The following is a 17526-nucleotide window of genomic DNA, read 5'->3' on the forward strand; positions in this document are numbered from 1 at the left end:
GCAGTCTCACTCAAGCCATTGACGGGCTGAGAACGTTGAACAGGAAGATGAAAGAGCACAGTGGAGTAAACACCGAAGGCTGGGATTGGTGGCTGGAAGGGATGGGAAAATGGAGGTCTTTGATTTCTTCACTATTAGTGTCTATAGCAGTATTTGCTGCAATTCTAACATTGTGTGGATGTTGTTGTATTCCATGTCTCCGAGGCCTTGTAAATAGAATGATAACCACAGCAATAAGTCCAGGACCAGGAGGGGGTCCAGCATCATATCCACTTCTGGGGACAGATGACGACAAGGAGGACGATGGCTCTCCTGACCTGTACCCAGACCAATGGAAGTATGATGACCCAGACACCGATGATGGTGACAATGATGACATCACCTCTGGGGTGTAAGCCTATAGAGAAAACATACCATGATGAACCTCTTAGTGAAAATCTCAAAAAGAAGTGCTAAGCTGAGTGATGCCTACTGTATGTTTAACAGGCGATAAACAGGAGGGGAATGTTAAAGATTTTGTATATATGTTATCACTGTTAAACGTTTGTACATTTGTCTTCTTTCTCATGAGAACGGTGTTGTGCTGTTTTGCACTTCACCCTGAGAATGTATGTGTTATTCAACCTTGTTTAGCTTTGTCTTCTTTCTCATGAGAACGGTGTTGTGCTGTTTTGCACTTCACCCTGAGAACGTACGTGTTATTCAACCTTGTTTTAGCTTTGTCTTCTTTCTCATGAGAACGGAGATGTGCTGTTTTGCACCTGTCTTAATGCAATCCTGAGAATTCAATTTTGTTTTAGCACTCTGGGGTCAATCTGAGCTGGGAATGAAGGACTGGATGTACTTATTGTTATAACATAACTTTGTTTTCGCAGCCTCTAACGACTGGGAGCAAGAGAACGTTTTGACTATTGTGATGTGGTGTTTAGTGTGAAGGAGTGTGGAAGACAGGACACTTCAGGCAGATGCAGAACAGCTGATACCTGCAACAGACGAACGAGATGTGCTGACCTGAAGTGTTCTTCCTTACAGCTGCACTTGACGTATGCGTTTATGTTATGGGAAGAAACTTGTCTTGCGTCATTACCCCCACCCTTAGGACAAGTTTCTTGTTTATGTGATGAGGGCGTCTCTTAATAAAAAGAGCGGAAAAGCAGGCCAGACTTTAGTGTAGCCTTGGTGTACAGCCTGGCCGCACTCCGCGCGTAATATTTGATTTTCTGTCTCACTGGTGTTTCTTGACTCTGTTTGTCTTGTTAAAGGTTTTAAAAATGTTTGGAGGAGAAAATACCCAACACACGGCAGCTCGTAGACTATTTTACTGAGAATAATCTCTTTGAGCCACTGCAGTCTGCTTTTAGAAAATATCATTCCACAGAGACGGTTCTTACTAAAGTGGTGAATGATCTTCTGCTTACAATGGATTCAGACACCACTACGGTTCTGTTGCTGTTAGATCTCAGTGGTGCATTTGATACAGTGGATCATCATATTCTACTTGATAGGCTGGAAAATTATTTTGGGATTACTGGGAGTGCCCTTGCATGGCTGACGTCATACTTGACCAGTCGTTCTCACTGTGTTTTGTATAGTAACACTACCTCTAACCTTAGTGACATGACATTTGGGGTTCCACAGCTGATGATACTCAGTTATACATGCCGATAACTGCTGGTAATCTCATTCACATAAAATCCTTAGAAGATTGCCTTGCAGCAGTGAGAAGTTGGATGTCTAGACACTTCCTATTTTTAAACTCTGATAAGACTGAAATGATGGTTCTTGGTCCAGTGAGACATCGGCATCAATTTGACCAGTTAACACTCAGCCTCGGCTCGTGTGTCATACATCACACTGACAAAGTGAGGAACCTGGGGGAATTTTTGATCCTTCGTTGTCCTTTGGCCTCCACATTAGAAATATTACTAGGACTGCTTTCTTCCACCTGCGAAATATAGTGAAGATTCGTCCCATCCTGTCTATGGCTGATGCCGAGACCCTGATCCATGCATTTATCTCTTCTAGATTGGACTACTGCAATGTTCTATTTTCTGGTTCACCGCAGTCTAGCATTAGGGGTCTCCAATTGGTTCAAAATGCTGCAGCCAGACTTTTGACACGAAGCAGAAAGTTCGACCACATTACACCCATTTTGGCATCCCTTCACTGGCTTCCTGTCCCAGTGAGATCAGATTTTAAGGTTCTGCTACTAACCTATAAAGTTATTCATGGACTGACACCTCCCTACCTAGCTGACCTAATTAAACCTTACGTACCGGCCCGGGCTTTACGTTCTCAGGGTGCAGGACTATCACCTTAGTATTTCTCTGTTTTTCTTGTTGTTTAATGCTGGCAAATTATAGAGTATTTTTTTGTCTTTCTGATGCCTGATTCTGGTTTTTTTTTTTCTTTCTGTTTAAGGTGCAGCTCCATCCAGAGATGGGAGTTGTATTCGTGTTGGCAATCCCCCTGTCCTGTGCGCCAATAGCATTTCTTGTATATTCGTCAGTGAATTGTTCTGTGAATTGTTCTGTAATTTATGTTTGTAGCATGGCCAAAGCAGAGGGTCACCCCTTTGAGTCTGGTCTGCTTGAGGTTTCTTCCTCAGAGGGAGTTTTTCCTTACCACTGTTGCTCAGTGGGCTGGTAAGGTTAGACCTTATCTGTGTGGAGCGCTTTGAGGCAACTCTGTTGTGATTTGTTGTGATCTCGGAGTCATTTTTGATCAGGATATGTCCTTCAATGCGCATATTAAGCAAATATGTAGGACTGCTTTTTTGCATTTGCGCATTATCTCTAAAATTAGAAAGGTCTTGTCTCAGAGTTATGCTGAAAAACTCATGCATTCAATAAATTCATGCATTTATTTCCTCTAGGCTGGACTATTGTAATTCATTATTATCAGGTTGTCCTAAAAGTTCCCTGAAAAGTCTTCAGTTAATTCAAAATGCTGCAGCTAGAGTGCTGACGGGGACTAGAAGGAGAGAGCATATTTCACCCATATTGGCCTCTCTTCATTGGCTTCCTGTTAATTCTAGAACAGAATTTAAAATTCTTCTTCTTACTTATAAGATTTTGAATAATCACGTCCCATCTTATCTTAGGGACCTCATAGTACCATATCACCCCAATAGAGCACTTTGCGCTCAGACTGCAGGCTTACTTGTAGTTCCTAGGGTTTTTAAGAGTAGAATGGGAGGCAGAGCCTTCAGCTTTCGGGCTCCTCTCCTGTGGAACCAGCTCCCAATTCGGATCATGGAGACAGACACCCTCTCTACTTTTAAGATTAGGCTTAAAACTTTCCTTTTTGCTCAAGCTTATAGTTAGGGCTGGATCAGGTGACCCTGAACCATCCCTTAGTTATGCTGCTATAGACATAGACTGCTGGGGGGTTCCCACGATGCACTGAGTGTTTCTTTCTCTTTTTGCTCTGTATGCACCACTCTGCATTTAATCATTAGTGACTGATCTCTGCTCTCTTCCACAGCATGTCTTTTTCCTGATTCTCTCCCCTCAGCCCCAACCAGTCCCAGCAGACGACTGCCCCTCCCTGAGCCTGGTTCTGCAGGAGGTTTCTTCCTGTTAAAAGGGAGTTTTTCCCTCCCACTGTCGCCAAGTGCTTGCTCACAGGGGGTCGTTTTGACCGTTGGGGTTTTTCTGTAATTATTGTATGGCTTTTGCCTTACAATATAAAGCGCCTTGGGGCAACTGTTTGTTGTGATTTGGTGCTATATAAATAAAATTGATTTGATTTGATTTGGCGCTATATAAATGAATTGAATTGAAAAATTTAAGGTGGCCATTTGCAAATGTTTCCCCTCTTTGCATATCTTCTAATGAGTGGCAACATGGGAGCCTCTAAACAACTCTCAAATGACCTGAAAACAAAGATTGTTCAACATCATGGTTTAGGGGAAGGATACAAAAAGCTATCTCAGAGATTTCAGCTGTCAGTTTCCACTATGAGGAACAGGAAGACTGCAGGCACAGTTAAGGCCCAAAGTGGCAGGCCAAGAAAAATCTCAGATAAGCTGAAGCGAAGGACGGTGAGAACAGTCATAGTCAACCCACAGACCTGCTCCAAAGACCTACAACATGATCTTGCTGCACATAGTGTCTGTGCATTGTTCAACTATACAGCGCACTTTGCACAAAGAGACGCTGTATGAGAGAGTAATGCAGATGAAGCCTTTTCTGTGTACACGCCACAAACAGTCACTTGAGGTATGCTAAAGCACATTTGGACAAGCCAGCTTCATTTTGGAATAAAGTGCTGTGGACTGATTAAACTAAAATTGAGTTATTTGGACATAACAAGGGGCGGTATGTATGGCTGAAAAAGAACACAGCATTCCAAGAAAAACACTTGCTATCTACAGTAAAATTTGGAGGTGGTTCCATCATGCTCTGTGGCTGTGTGGCCAGTGCAGGTACTGGGAATCTTGTTAGAGTTGAGGGTCACATGGATTCCAGTCAATATCAGCAGATTCTTGAGAACAATGTTCATGAATCAGTGACAAAGTTGAAGTTGCAACAGGGCTGAATCTTTCAACAAGACAATGACCCTAAACACTGCTCAAAATCTACTAAAGCATTCAGGCAGAGGAACAAGTACAATGCTCTGGAATGGCCATCTCCGTCCTCAGACCTGAATATTATTGAAAATCTGTGGTGTGATTTTAAGCGGGCTGTCCATGCTCGGAAACCAACAAACCTGAGATGTTTTGTAAAGAAGAATGGTCCAAAATACCTTCCACCAGAATCCAGACTCTCACTAGAAGCTATAGGAAGTGTTTAGAGGCTGTTTTTTCTGCAAAAGGAGGATCTACTAAATACGAGGTCTGTCCAAAAAGTATCGGACCTTTTTATTTTTTGCAAAAACCATATGGATTTGAATCACGTGTGACTGCATCAGCCAAGCTTGAACCTTCGTGCGCATGCGTGAGTTTTTTCACGCCTGTCGGTTGTTTCATTCGCCTGTGAGCAGGCTTTGTGTGAGCAGTGGTCCACCCCTCTCTTCGGATTTTTATTGCGAATAAATGTCTGAATGATTTGGAGCTTTGCTGCATCAAATTTTTCCAGAAACTGAGAGACCTCCACGTGGACACCATTCGGAAAATTTAGATGGCTTTCAGCGACGATTTTATGGGGATTACACAGATTAAGGAGTGCTCCAGCCGGTTTACAGACCGCCCACAGCTGCTAAGAGCGCGCTGCGCTCTGAGCGCCGATTGACAGGCTCAAACCCCGCTGAAACAACCAGATCATTTCCAACGTGAAGGCTTTGTTGATCCGGGACGTCGTCTGACTTTCACAAAAAAGGCAGAAGGCGTGGACATCAGCACTTTTTGGCACATTCTACTGTTACAGGAGTTTTTTTCATGGAAAGAGAAGCGGAGGATTGCACCACTGTGCTGCTCATGGCACGGGACAAAACCACCTCCATGTTGGTCTCACAGGACGGCTTTCAGGTGGCTTTCAGACGGCTTCGGGTTGCTTTTCAGTCGTGTGAGTATCCGAGAAATTGTGCATGAGCTGGACATGCCCCAACATGTCCTGTGAGGCTTCATCACGGCGTTCCTTTGCGCCATGCGGCTCCGCCGCGACGAGCGGAATTCCTCCGCTCCTCTTTCCATGAAAAAACTGGACGCTGTCTTGATCCGGTATGTCGTCTGACTAGCACAGGAACTGCGGAAGACGTGGACATCAGCACTTTTTCGGCACATTGAGACAGATGTGCAGAGGAATTCCGCGCGCCATGCGGCAGAGCCGCATGGCGCAAAGCAAGGCCGTGATGAAGCCTAAAGCTGCGTTCACACTGGGCGCGACGCGAGCGACTGCAGCCACAGGTTGCCATGTAATCCCTATGTAAGGACGCGTTTTGGTGCCAAACCGCGCAGCGCGACGCGATGGATGCGAGTGAAGCGATTTTGCGCGTTTGTGGCGCGATATTGCATCGCGTCACATCGCGTTGCCCTCCTCCCCAAGTTCAAAAATCTGAACTTTTTCATCTCGTCACGCCGCGATGACCAATCAGGGACTGAATATGTAGTGACGTGGAGATGTCTGGCGTTTGACTGAAGATGTGAACATGTCCTGTATCTGGTAGCAGCCTGTGAGCAGGACTTATGTCTCTTTTGTCCTTTATTTCACAATCATGACAGAGTTTCTGGAGCGAACAGCAGCACCACAGCAGTGTGGAGCGGAGTTTCTTTTTATTTTTATTTTACGTGCGTGCGCGCGAATCGTCCTGGAGATTATTTTACTTATTAACTACACAGCTGTATAATAACGCAAATGGTGACTGTTTTCTAAACACAATTATGACAGAGTTTTTGGAGCGAGCAGCAGCCCTACTTGCAGCAGCGAGAGCGGAGCTTTTTCCTTTTCTTTTTTATTTACATGCGCGCGTGTGCGAATCGTCTGTAGAGAATATTTTTTTAACTACACAGATGTATAATAAAACAAATGGTGACTGGTTTCTAAACATAATTATGACAGAGTTTTTTGGGGGAAGAGCCAGCTGCAGCAAGCAGCAGAGTTTCTTTCTTTTTTTTTTTTTTTTTAATTGTTTACATGTGCGCACGCGAACGGGACAGTGGATCCTCAAACTGGGTCCCGCAGAGGTGGAAGGACCGCTGAAAGCGGCCGTCACCCAGACACAGCTCCTGCAGCAAATAATGATACTCTGTATTGGGAGCTTTCCACAGCAACGCGCTCCGTGTGATCAAGGTCTGTCATGTTAGCTTGACTGACAACCGGAGCTGGGGAGCGGAATGGAAGCTCCTCCTATATGATGACACACCGGGGCGAATTTTCGCAGCGAAAGTCCACCCAAGCAGAGCGACACACCGGGCGAAGGAGGCGCGTCCGTCGCCTGGCAACCCACGCGAATTTGTAGCGTCTGATCACGCCCGGTGTGAACGCGGCATCACAGGACATGTTGGGGCATGTCCAGCTCATGCACACTTTCTCGGATACTCACACGACTGAAAAGCAACCGGAAGCCGTCTGAAAGCCGTCCTGTGAGACCAACATGGAGGTGGTTTTGTCCCACGCCATGAGTGGCACAGTGGCGCAATCCTCCGCTTCTCTTTCCATGAAAAAAACTCCTGTAACAGTAGAATGTGCCGAAAAAGTGCTGATGTCCACATCTTCTGCCTTTTTCAGACGACGTCCCGGATCAACAAAGCCTTCACGTTGGAAATGATCTGGTTGTTTCAGCGGGGTGTCAGCCTGTCGATCGGCGCTCGGAGCGCGCCGTGCTCTCAGACGCTGTGGGGGGTCTTTAAACCAGCTGGAGCACTCCTTAATCTGTGTAATCCCAATAAAATCGTCACTGAAAGCCATCTAAATTTTCCGAATGGTGTCCAGCTGGAGGTCTCTCACAGTTTTTGGAAAAATTTGATGCAGCAAAGCTCCAAATCGTTCAGACATTTATTCGCAATAAAAATCCAACGAGAGGGGTGGACCACTGCTCACACAAAGCCTGCTCACAGGCGAATGACGCAACCGACAGGCGTGAAAAAACTCACGCATGCACATGAAGGTTCAAGCTTGGCTGATGCAATCACACATGATTCAAATCCATATGGTTTTTGCAAAAAATAAAAAGGTCCGATACTTTTTGGACAGACCTCGTACTGATGTATTTTTTCTGTCGGGGTGCCCAAATTTATGCACCTGCCTAATTTAAAAACTTATTTATACTAATTTGTTTATGTTCCATAAAAAAACAATGTACAACAAGCAACTCAGGCGACGTACTTTAGAACAAAAGCCTTCAAGACAAAATGCAGGGAAAAGCGGTAGTAGTTACAAAATGTCATTACCTTCACAGTCTTCTTGGCATACCGGTCTAGTGCGGCTCCCTGGTTCTTGAATATCGCAACATTAGCTTTGAGCAGGTCTTTCCATTTGATGTTGTCCGTCCTGGGGATGGAGCCCACTAAGACATCTACATCTTTGAAGGCTACCATCTCCTCGTCAGTGGGAATGATCTCTGCAAGTAGGAAAAAGGATAAATAAAAGGGGTTTGACACTATTGGTAAAGCATAAAGTTCCTGAAACATTTCAATTCATGTAATGTGCTTGCTACAACAGTAATTTAATCATTTCCTTTTACAGCTTTGACCATAATCTTTGGGAATACACTGATGTACAGATTCAGTTAATACTTCCATTGTGAAGGATTGTATTTTGCTAGTTCCCTCAAAATTGTAAGGGTTTATTTTATTTATTTTTCAGGGGGGTGTATGTGCTGATTCCTAGTGCGTAATTTTGGGTAGGGACGCTAGGGTCACGTCCCTACCAATATTCAGCCCCCTATTGTGTAATCACGACCAATAAAACCGTTGTCCTCCATTATTATGGCACATAAAGGGTTAAATGTATGCCACTGCTCGAAGCCCCCCTCAGCCAGGCTACTGCACAGTTGCAGGGAACTTATTAAAAGACTGCGCGGGCAGACACAATAACAGACAGACAAACGGGAATCAATTCATTCACGAACGTCACAACACTAGCAGATACGGTCATTGCAATACTTCGTGTTAAATATCCATCCTCGATGAATTCAATTTAAATGTATAGCTGGAGCAATGTTGGGTTAGTTGCTTTGCTCAAGGTCACTCCAGTCATGGATGGAGGTGTAAAGAGAGGTAATGTTGGGATTTGAGCCTGCAACCCTGTGATTGAAAGAACAACTTCCTAACCATTGGGATGGCTCGTTAACCTATAACATCTGCATGACATGAACTTATGATTGGTAATGCAAAAAAAAAAATCTGTCTTGGAGCACTTTTGTGTCCCCACCAATATCAAAATCAAAGTTACTCCCTTGGCTGATTCATTCACTTTATCATTTAAAAACACACACATTATACATGAAAAGACAGCAAATGAGGTTTTGGAAATATTCTCTTTCCACTAAGAACAAATTAGCTACAGGATAGTCTAAAGTATCTATCATAATGCTAAAATTTATTGCCATTACAAAACACTTATAGCCAGAAAATTTCAAAGTGCTATCTGTTGTCTGATGTGCACATCAACTTAAAAATATAGAACGCAATGCTAAAGTACCTTCGGCTGCATCAGCATGGAATCAGTGAAAGAGTGTGCAGAAAGAATGTGATCTTTTAACCCCTTAAAATAGATTTAAGTTTATCCATGTATGAACTTGTCCAAGGTCTGTGTCCCAAGAATGTTCCTTGTGGATTTGATGACCCTGGCACTGATAAGAATGGAGTTATGCCGAGCACAGGCAAACAGACAGATAGATGGAAAGTCTTCACAATACCAATCACCATATTTTGGCATTGGGTAAAAATAAATAAATAAATCTACTAGTTTAGTCCTGCACCTCTGGGTCCTCCTCAGTGCATGAACTGTTGTCTTTGCAGCCCATTTGGTTAAAACAGGGGTCTCTCACAGCCCCAAACCAAACAAAGCAAAGGACAGCACCATTTCAAAGGAAAAATCCCGGTGAACAATGGAGATGGTGCAGAACGGCGCCTCATGACTGTTGTTACTGCAGTGGTTACCGTGATGAGACTGATAAAGAAAACTTACTGAAAACCAAATATTTATCAAGTGACTTAAGAATTTCATCACGTCATAATTTTACAGAAGCAATCCTGACCACCTCCTAAATTTAAGAGAACTGTGGACTCCTCCAACAGAATAATTTTATTTTTTGTTAGAAAATAAGTCCAAGGTCATTGTTCCACCGCACCTAACTAAAAAAGTTGGAAATAAGATCAACATATATGTTGAAAATAAAAATCAGTTTCAGCACGATAGTGAATGTTATGTCAAATATTAGTTACCTCTCAGAAGTGGGAGGGCACAGTCCTCCAGCTCCATCATGACACCAACCAGGACTGAGCATGGCAGTCAATTCCAAAAGGTGCAAGGTGATTGGCTGGCAAAGGAAGGAAGAAAGACAGCATAGTGAGGAAGGTGAAGAGGAACAGTGAGAAAGGAGGCACTGGGATGACATGCAAATACAATGAATATTAATGAACATACATTACAGCAATATATAACACAGACTGATATAGCAGTGAAGTGGAGAGCTTCATGAGACTTAAATCACGTAGCTCACCAACCCCAGCATGCGCCAAAAGGATCATGCCTGCTCGCACAGTGCGTGCACAGGAAAAATTCAGAGATGTCACCTGGTCGTTCATAAAATTTCACTCAGTGTAACAAAGGTGACTACATCACGTTTAATATCTTTTTAAATCATTTATTTTTAATGTGTGTAAATTTGAAAGAAAGCAAATTGGTGAATGTCTCTGTACACCAATGGTACCGCTGTCCATGCTGGAGGCCTGATCTCTGCTCTGTTGCATTACTGTATTTCTGGAGTACAAGTCTGTTAATTATATATTTTTTAACCAGCTTGTGAGGTACTAAGACTTACTTCCAAAGTCACACACACACACATATATATATACATATATATATATATATATATATATACATATATATATATATATATATATATATATATATATATATATATATATATATATATATATATATATATATATATGTGTGTGTGTGTGTGTGTGTGTGTGTGTGTGTGTGTGTGTGTAAATGCTGCATTATCATCTATGGCCACAAGATGGCACCATCTACATTTGACAAGCTGCTCCTGTATCCTGAATGAGGTTCAGCTCTAAATGTGAAAAACCTGCATAAATTTAAGAAATAATGCTCTCCACCTGAGAGACCACGCCATGGAATAAAACTTTTAAAGATTCCACACAACAGTTATTTTGGACGGCATAAAAACAACAAGAATGACAACAGCAAGTGAGTAAAGCAAAGGTATGTCAATTATCTTTTAAAAATGTATTTTAGTACATTGTAAACAATTAAATAGTGCACAATTTCAAATGTTTAATACGGCTGCATATTTACCTCACATATGATTGCTTATTCAGTAGCCAAAATAAGCAGTTTACTCACATTTTGGGCCTGGTACAATAACATTAGCTCATTAGTTTCTGATGGCTTTTTGAGTCATATACGAGGTCTGTCCATAAAGTATCGTACCTTTTTATTTTTTTCAAAAACTATATGGATTTCATTCATATGTTTTTACGTCAGACATGCTTGAACCCTTGTGCGCATGCGTGAGTTTTTCCACGCCTGTCGGTGACGTCATTCGCCTGTAAGCACGCCTTGTGGAAGGAGTGGTCCCGCCCCCTCGTCGGATTTTCATTGTCTGGAAATGGCGGAATGAAAAGGACTTTTTTTCCATCAGAATTTTTTCAGAAGCTGTTAGAGACTGGCACCTGGAAACCATTCAAAAATTTATCTGGCTTTCAGTGAAAATTTTACAGGCTTCACAGAGAATAAGGACTTTAACTACAGGTATAAGGACCCCTTTAAGGACGGTCGGTGCGCCGCGCTGCGAGCTGCAACGATGCGGCACAAACCACTGGATCATTTCTAAGCTGATGGCTCTGTGGATACGAGACCGTCGTGTGCTCTTTCTCTGGTTATCACAAGACCTGGACATCAGCCATTTTCCGGCAGATTTCACTTTTAACAAGAGATTTTGTCATGGAAAGCCGCGCGGAGGCTTCGCGAGTCACGACCAATTCGCTGATGAAGCGAGACAAAGGAACACCTCCGTTTCGGAGTGTTAGAGGACAAGTTGGGACATGTCCAGCTCTCCACAAGTTCTTTTATACTCACTCGACTGGTAAGCACTGAAAGCTGAGATAGGCATGTCCCAACTTAAAAAGGTACGATACTTTATGGACAGACCTCGTAAAGTGCCTATTCATCATTTTGCTAAATAAATGTGACATATCTCAGTGCAACTTTTGTTTGCTTTTTGTTTTTCTCTTCATAAAACATTTTTTTGGCTGAAGAAACTTGTATCCTGGAAAATACAGTAATTTCATTAGGAAAAGTATGACACCACACACGAATCCAACAGGTTACACTGCCTTACACAATAAGGAGCTGCGCACAGGACAAACTAATCCATTTCATACCCGGTCATTACCAAAGACATCTCCCTTGGCAATGCTGTACAACAGAGAATAGGCAATCTGCCCAGCAGCACCAGTCACCAGAACTCTGATAGGCTCAGACTGCAAAACACACAATGACAAAACACACTGCAATATGGAACATAATGTGGGATGTGCAGGGGTGTAGTTAGAAGGGTGCTCCTTAATGCCCCAATAACTAAACAACAGGGCACTGTAGTCTCATTTGAACCCCGAGTGATATCGCGGTATTTGACCACTTATGGGGACTGGCGGCGTTGTGCAAAATATACACAGCATAACTTCACATGGAAAAATGGCGTACTGTTTTGTTTTCAGCTGCAATCACCAAAGGAGTCGCGAAAAGTGTTTTTTCCCCGTTCCCAGTGGAGAAGAGAAGACGACACAAATGGGAGACATTATGTCGGTAAGCGTTATCCTACACAGCTAACCAGAGTAGCTCTGTTCTCTCGCCTGCAAAACGCTTAATATGTTTGAGTTCCGGGTCATAAACAAACCACAACACATATCCACTTTCCCACTGTATCGTCACTTTTTCACTTTGTTTGCGTATAATTTGCCCAAAAACCCATTGAAAATGCTGTTTGTTTGTTTTTTCCCCCGGAAGTAGAGAAATTACATCATATTCATCATATTTTACACCTTTAGCGCCTGCCTTCAAGCGAGACTGCGGTGCCCTATTGTCATGTGGTTTCTGTTGTTTCGACTGCAGCAACTCTCTGGCGTGCAAGGAATTATGAAATATCTCAGTAGGGTGAATACATCAGTGGCACACATTTCTGAGGGACCCCCCCCAACGAAAATCTTTTTTATGCCCCTGGTCAGTACTGTGACAGTTTGTCTACTAAATGTGTCTGTGTCCATTCTTTTACACGGTGTGACGATTTACTAAAGGTCAGTTTAAAAAGACTGCTTTCTTACATAGCCATTAACCACTTGAGAAATGTTGAGATTATCATTCTGTTTGTTCATTCGTCCCAACCCACATACGTACATAAAACAGGCCATACTAAAATACGAAATGGACAAAATGGGGCCTGATAATCACGAAATGGAGCAGAGTGAACCAGACTGACTCCAAATAATACTTTTAATTGTTTAGTTTTTGTTTTTTGTGACATGCACTCACTACATGTACAACCCCTGGCAAAAATTATGGAATCACCGGCCTCAGAGGATGTTCATTCAGTTGTTTAATTTTGTAGAAAAAAAGCAGATCACAGACATGACACAAAACTAAAGTCATTTCAAATGGCAACTTTCTGGCTTTAAGAAACACTATAAGAAATCAAGAAAAAAAGATTGTGGCAGTCAGTAACGGTTACTTTTTTAGACCAAGCAGAGGAAAAAAATATGGAATCACTCAATTCTGAGGAATAAATTATGGAATCACCCTGTAAATTTTCATCCCCCAAATTAACACCTGCATCAAATCAGATCTGCTCATTGACACTGACCCTATGCCATGACATTGACCCTATGTGTCTTTTTGCAAGGAATGTTTTTGCAGTTTTTGCTCTATGGCAAGATGCATTATCTGTTGGGAAAGTGTAGTGACACGGACCCACAACAGGGGGCGCAAATGAACGGTCAATAGATGAGCCAAAAGGTAACAATTTAATGTTGTGAATGTGCACAACGAATATACAGACAATCTCAGAATATCATTACAGTCAATCCACAAAGGTGACGTGTGGGCAGGCTCGAGGATAGAAGACGTCTGTCCTGAGACGTCTGTCCCGCCGCCCCAGAACCTGGTGAACACTGGAGCCGCCAAGTCCCGAATTCCCAGGTGATCACCGTCCCCGACTGTCGGATCTGGTACTGCTGGCGAAGAACAAAGACAGTCAAGTGTGGGTGAGTGTACACCCAGTAACAACAACGGTGGGAATGCCACCTCCACCTCTCACTCAAGATGGTGCAGAGTACCGCAGTGATTCCTCAGGGGAAAAGAGTGCCGTCCTGCACTCACTCAGCCTCCACAGAAAAAGGAACCGGTACTCCTGCAAACACTCACAATATACAGAGATATTGCAAAAAACACAAACGGCTGAGGATATTACCTCCAATGAAGTATGATATCTCGGCAACAAGGTGGAGATGACGTCTGGTCTTTATGGAGTGAGATGATGTTGAGTAGATGGGTGACAGCTGTCAAGAGGTAATGAGTGACAGCTGTCACCCCCGGCTGTGACCATGGCGGCAGCGCCCTCTCGTGCCTGAAGCCCGCACTTCAGGCAGGGCACCCACTGGTGGTGGGCCAGCAGTACCTCCTCTTCAGGCAGCCCACACACAACAGGACCCCCCCCCTCAACGGGCGCCTCCTGGTGCCCGACCCGGCTTGTTGGGGTGTCGACGGTAGAAGTCGGCCAGGAGGGCCGGATCCAGGATGAAGCTCCTCTTCACCCAGGAGCGTTCTTCGGGTCCATACCCCTCCCAGTCCACCAAGTACTGGAACCCCCGGCCCATCAGACGGACGTCCAGGAGCCGGCGCACCGTCCAAGCCGGCTCCCCGTCGATGATCCGAGCAGGAGGCGGCGCCGGTCCGGGAGCACAGAGGGGTGAGGTGTGGTGGGGTTTGATACGTGACACGTGGAAAACCGGATGGATCCGCAGTGAAGCCGGGAGTTGGAGCTTCACTGCGGCAGGACTGAGGACTTTGAGGATCTTGAAGGGGCCAATGTACCTGTCCTGAAGTTTCGGGGAGTCCACCTGGAGGGGGATGTCCTTCGTGGAAAGCCACACCTCCTGCCCGGGCTGGTAAGCAGGGGCCGGGGATCGCCGGCGGTCTGCATGGGTCTTCGCCCTCGTCCGGGCCTTCAACAAGGCAGAACGGGCGGAGCGCCACACCCGACGGCACTTCCGCAGGTGGGCCTGGACCGAGGGCACACCGACCTCTCCCTCCACCACGGGAAACAACGGGGGCTGATACCCCAAACACACCTCAAATGGGGAGAGGCCGGTGGCAGAAGACACCTGGCTGTTATGCGCATACTCGATCCAGGCCAGATGGTTACTCCAGCCGTCGGGTGCGCAGATGTGACGCAGCGGAGGGTCTGTTCCAGTTCCTGGTTGGCCCGCTCTGCCTGTCCGTTCGTCTGTGGATGGTACCCGGACGAGAGGGTCACGGTGGCCCCCAGTTCCCTGCAGAAGCTCCTCCAGACATGTGAGGAGAACTGGGGACCACGATCTGAGACGATGTCGGAGGGTATCCCATGCAGACGGACAACGTGGTGGACCAGGAGGTCTGCTGTCTCCTGGGCTGTTGGGAGCTTCGGGAGGGCCACGAAGTGGGCCGCCTTGGAGAAACGGTCCACTATCGTGAAGATGGTGGTGTTGCCCTGGGACGGCGGGAGGCCCGTGACGAAATCCAGGCCGATGTGGGACCAGGGGCGATGAGGCACCGGCAGCGGCTGGAGGAGTCCTTGGGCCTTCTTATGTACTGCCTTGCCCCTGGCACAGGTGGTGCAGGCCTGGATATATTCCCGGACGTCGGCCTCCATAGACGCCCACCAGAAGCGCTGCCGGACAACTGCCACGGTCCTTCGCACCCCTGGATGACAGGAGAGCTTGGAACCGTGACAGAAGTCCAAGACTGCAGCTCTGGCCTCTGGTGGGACGTACAGACGGTTTTTCGGACCGGTTCCGGGATCCGGGCTCCGTGCCAGGGCCTCCCGGACGGTCTTCTCCACGTCCCAGGTGAGGGTGGCCACGATAGTGGACTCCGGAATGATGGGCACCGGTGGATCCAACAGCACCGTTTTGACTTCGTCTTCGTGTACCCGGGACAAGGCATCCGATCTCTGGTTCTTGGTCCCGGGGCGATAGGTGATCCGGAAGTCAAAACGTCCGAAGAACAGTAACCAGCGGGCTTGCCTGGGGTTCAGCCGCTTGGCGGTCCTGATATACTCCAGGTTCCGATGGTCAGTGAAAACCGTGAATGGCACAGACGCTCCCTCCAGCAGGTGTCTCCACTCCTCAAGAGCCTCTTTCACCGCAAGGAGTTCTCGATTGCCGACGTCATAGTTCCGTTCAGCCAGGGTCAACCTGCGTGAAAAGTAGGCACACGGGTGAAGAACCTTATCGGTCTCTCCGCTCTGGGATAGCACGGCTCCTATCCCTGAGTCAGAGGCGTCCACTTCAACCACGAACTGGCGGCTAGGGTCGGGCTGCACCAAAACTGGCGCAGTAGAGAACCGTCGTTTCAACTCCTTGAACGCGGCTTCGCACCGATCCGACCAGGTGAAGGGGACTTTTGGAGAGGTCAGGGCTGTCAGGGGGCTAACTACCTGACTGTAGCCCTTAATGAACCTCCTATAGAAATTAGCAAAGCCGAGGAACTGTTGCAGCTTCCTACGGCTTGTTGGTTGGGGCCAATCTCTCACCGCCGCAACCTTGGCCGGATCAGGGGCGACGGAGTTAGAGGAGATGATAAACCCCAGGAAGGACAAAGACGTGCGGTGAAACTCGCACTTCTCGCCCTTCACAAACAGTCGGTTCTCTAATAACCGCTGCAGGACCTGATGTACATGCTGGACATGGGTCTCAGGATCCGGAGAAAAGATGAGAATATCGTCCAGATATACGAAGACGAATCGGTGCAGGAAGTCCCGCAAGACGTCGTTAACCAAGGCCTGGAACGTCGCGGGGGCGTTGGTGAGGCCGAACGGCATGACCAGGTACTCAAAGTGACCTAACGGGGTGTTAAATGCCGTCTTCCATTCATCTCCCTTCAGGATCCGAACCAGGTGATACGCATTTCTAAGATCCAGCTTAGTAAAGATTTTGGCTCCATGCAGGGGGGTGAACACGGAATCCAACAATGGCAACGGGTATCGATCGCGAACCGTAATCTCATTCAGCCCCCTGTAATCAATGCATGGACGGAGTCCGCCATCTTTCTTGCCCACAAAAAAGAAACCTGCCCCCATCGGGGAGGTGGAGTTCCGGATCAGCCCGGCAGCTAATGAGTCCCGGATGTAGGTCTCCATTGATTCGCGCTCAGGTCGTGAGAGGTTGTACAGCCTGCTGGACGGGAACTCAGCGCCTGGAACCAAATCAATGGCACAATCGTACGGACGGTGCGGGGGAAGGGTGAGTGCCAGATCCTTGCTGAAGACATCAGCAAGATCGTGGTACTCAACCGGCACTGCCGTCAGATTGGGAGGGACTTTGACCTCCTCCTTAGCCCGTAAACCGGGAGGAACCGAGGATCCTAAACACACCCGATGGCAGGTTTCGCTCCACTGAACCACCACCCCAGACGGCCAATCAATCCGGGGATTGTGCTTCAACATCCATGGGAAGCCCAAAATCACGCGGGAGGTAGAGGGAGTTATAAAAAACTCAATCTCCTCCCGATGGTTTCCAGACACCACCAGAGTTACTGGTTGTGTCTCGTGTGTGATTAAAGGGAGAAGGGTGCCATCTAGTGCCCGAACCTGCAATGGCGAAGGAAGCGCCACCAGAGGGAGCCCTACCTCCCTTGC

The 17526-nt window shown here is 46.1% G+C and overlaps 1 pseudogene; it reads right to left on the reverse strand.

The window, feature by feature from the left end:
* LOC117523853 overlaps window positions 1-17526 on the reverse strand; it is a 50431-nt pseudogene that overhangs the window by 27852 nt on the left and 5053 nt on the right.

The sequence above is a fragment of the Thalassophryne amazonica genome, chromosome 13 (assembly GCF_902500255.1).
Source record: "Thalassophryne amazonica chromosome 13, fThaAma1.1, whole genome shotgun sequence".
Classification (NCBI taxonomy): Eukaryota; Metazoa; Chordata; class Actinopteri; order Batrachoidiformes; family Batrachoididae; genus Thalassophryne; species Thalassophryne amazonica.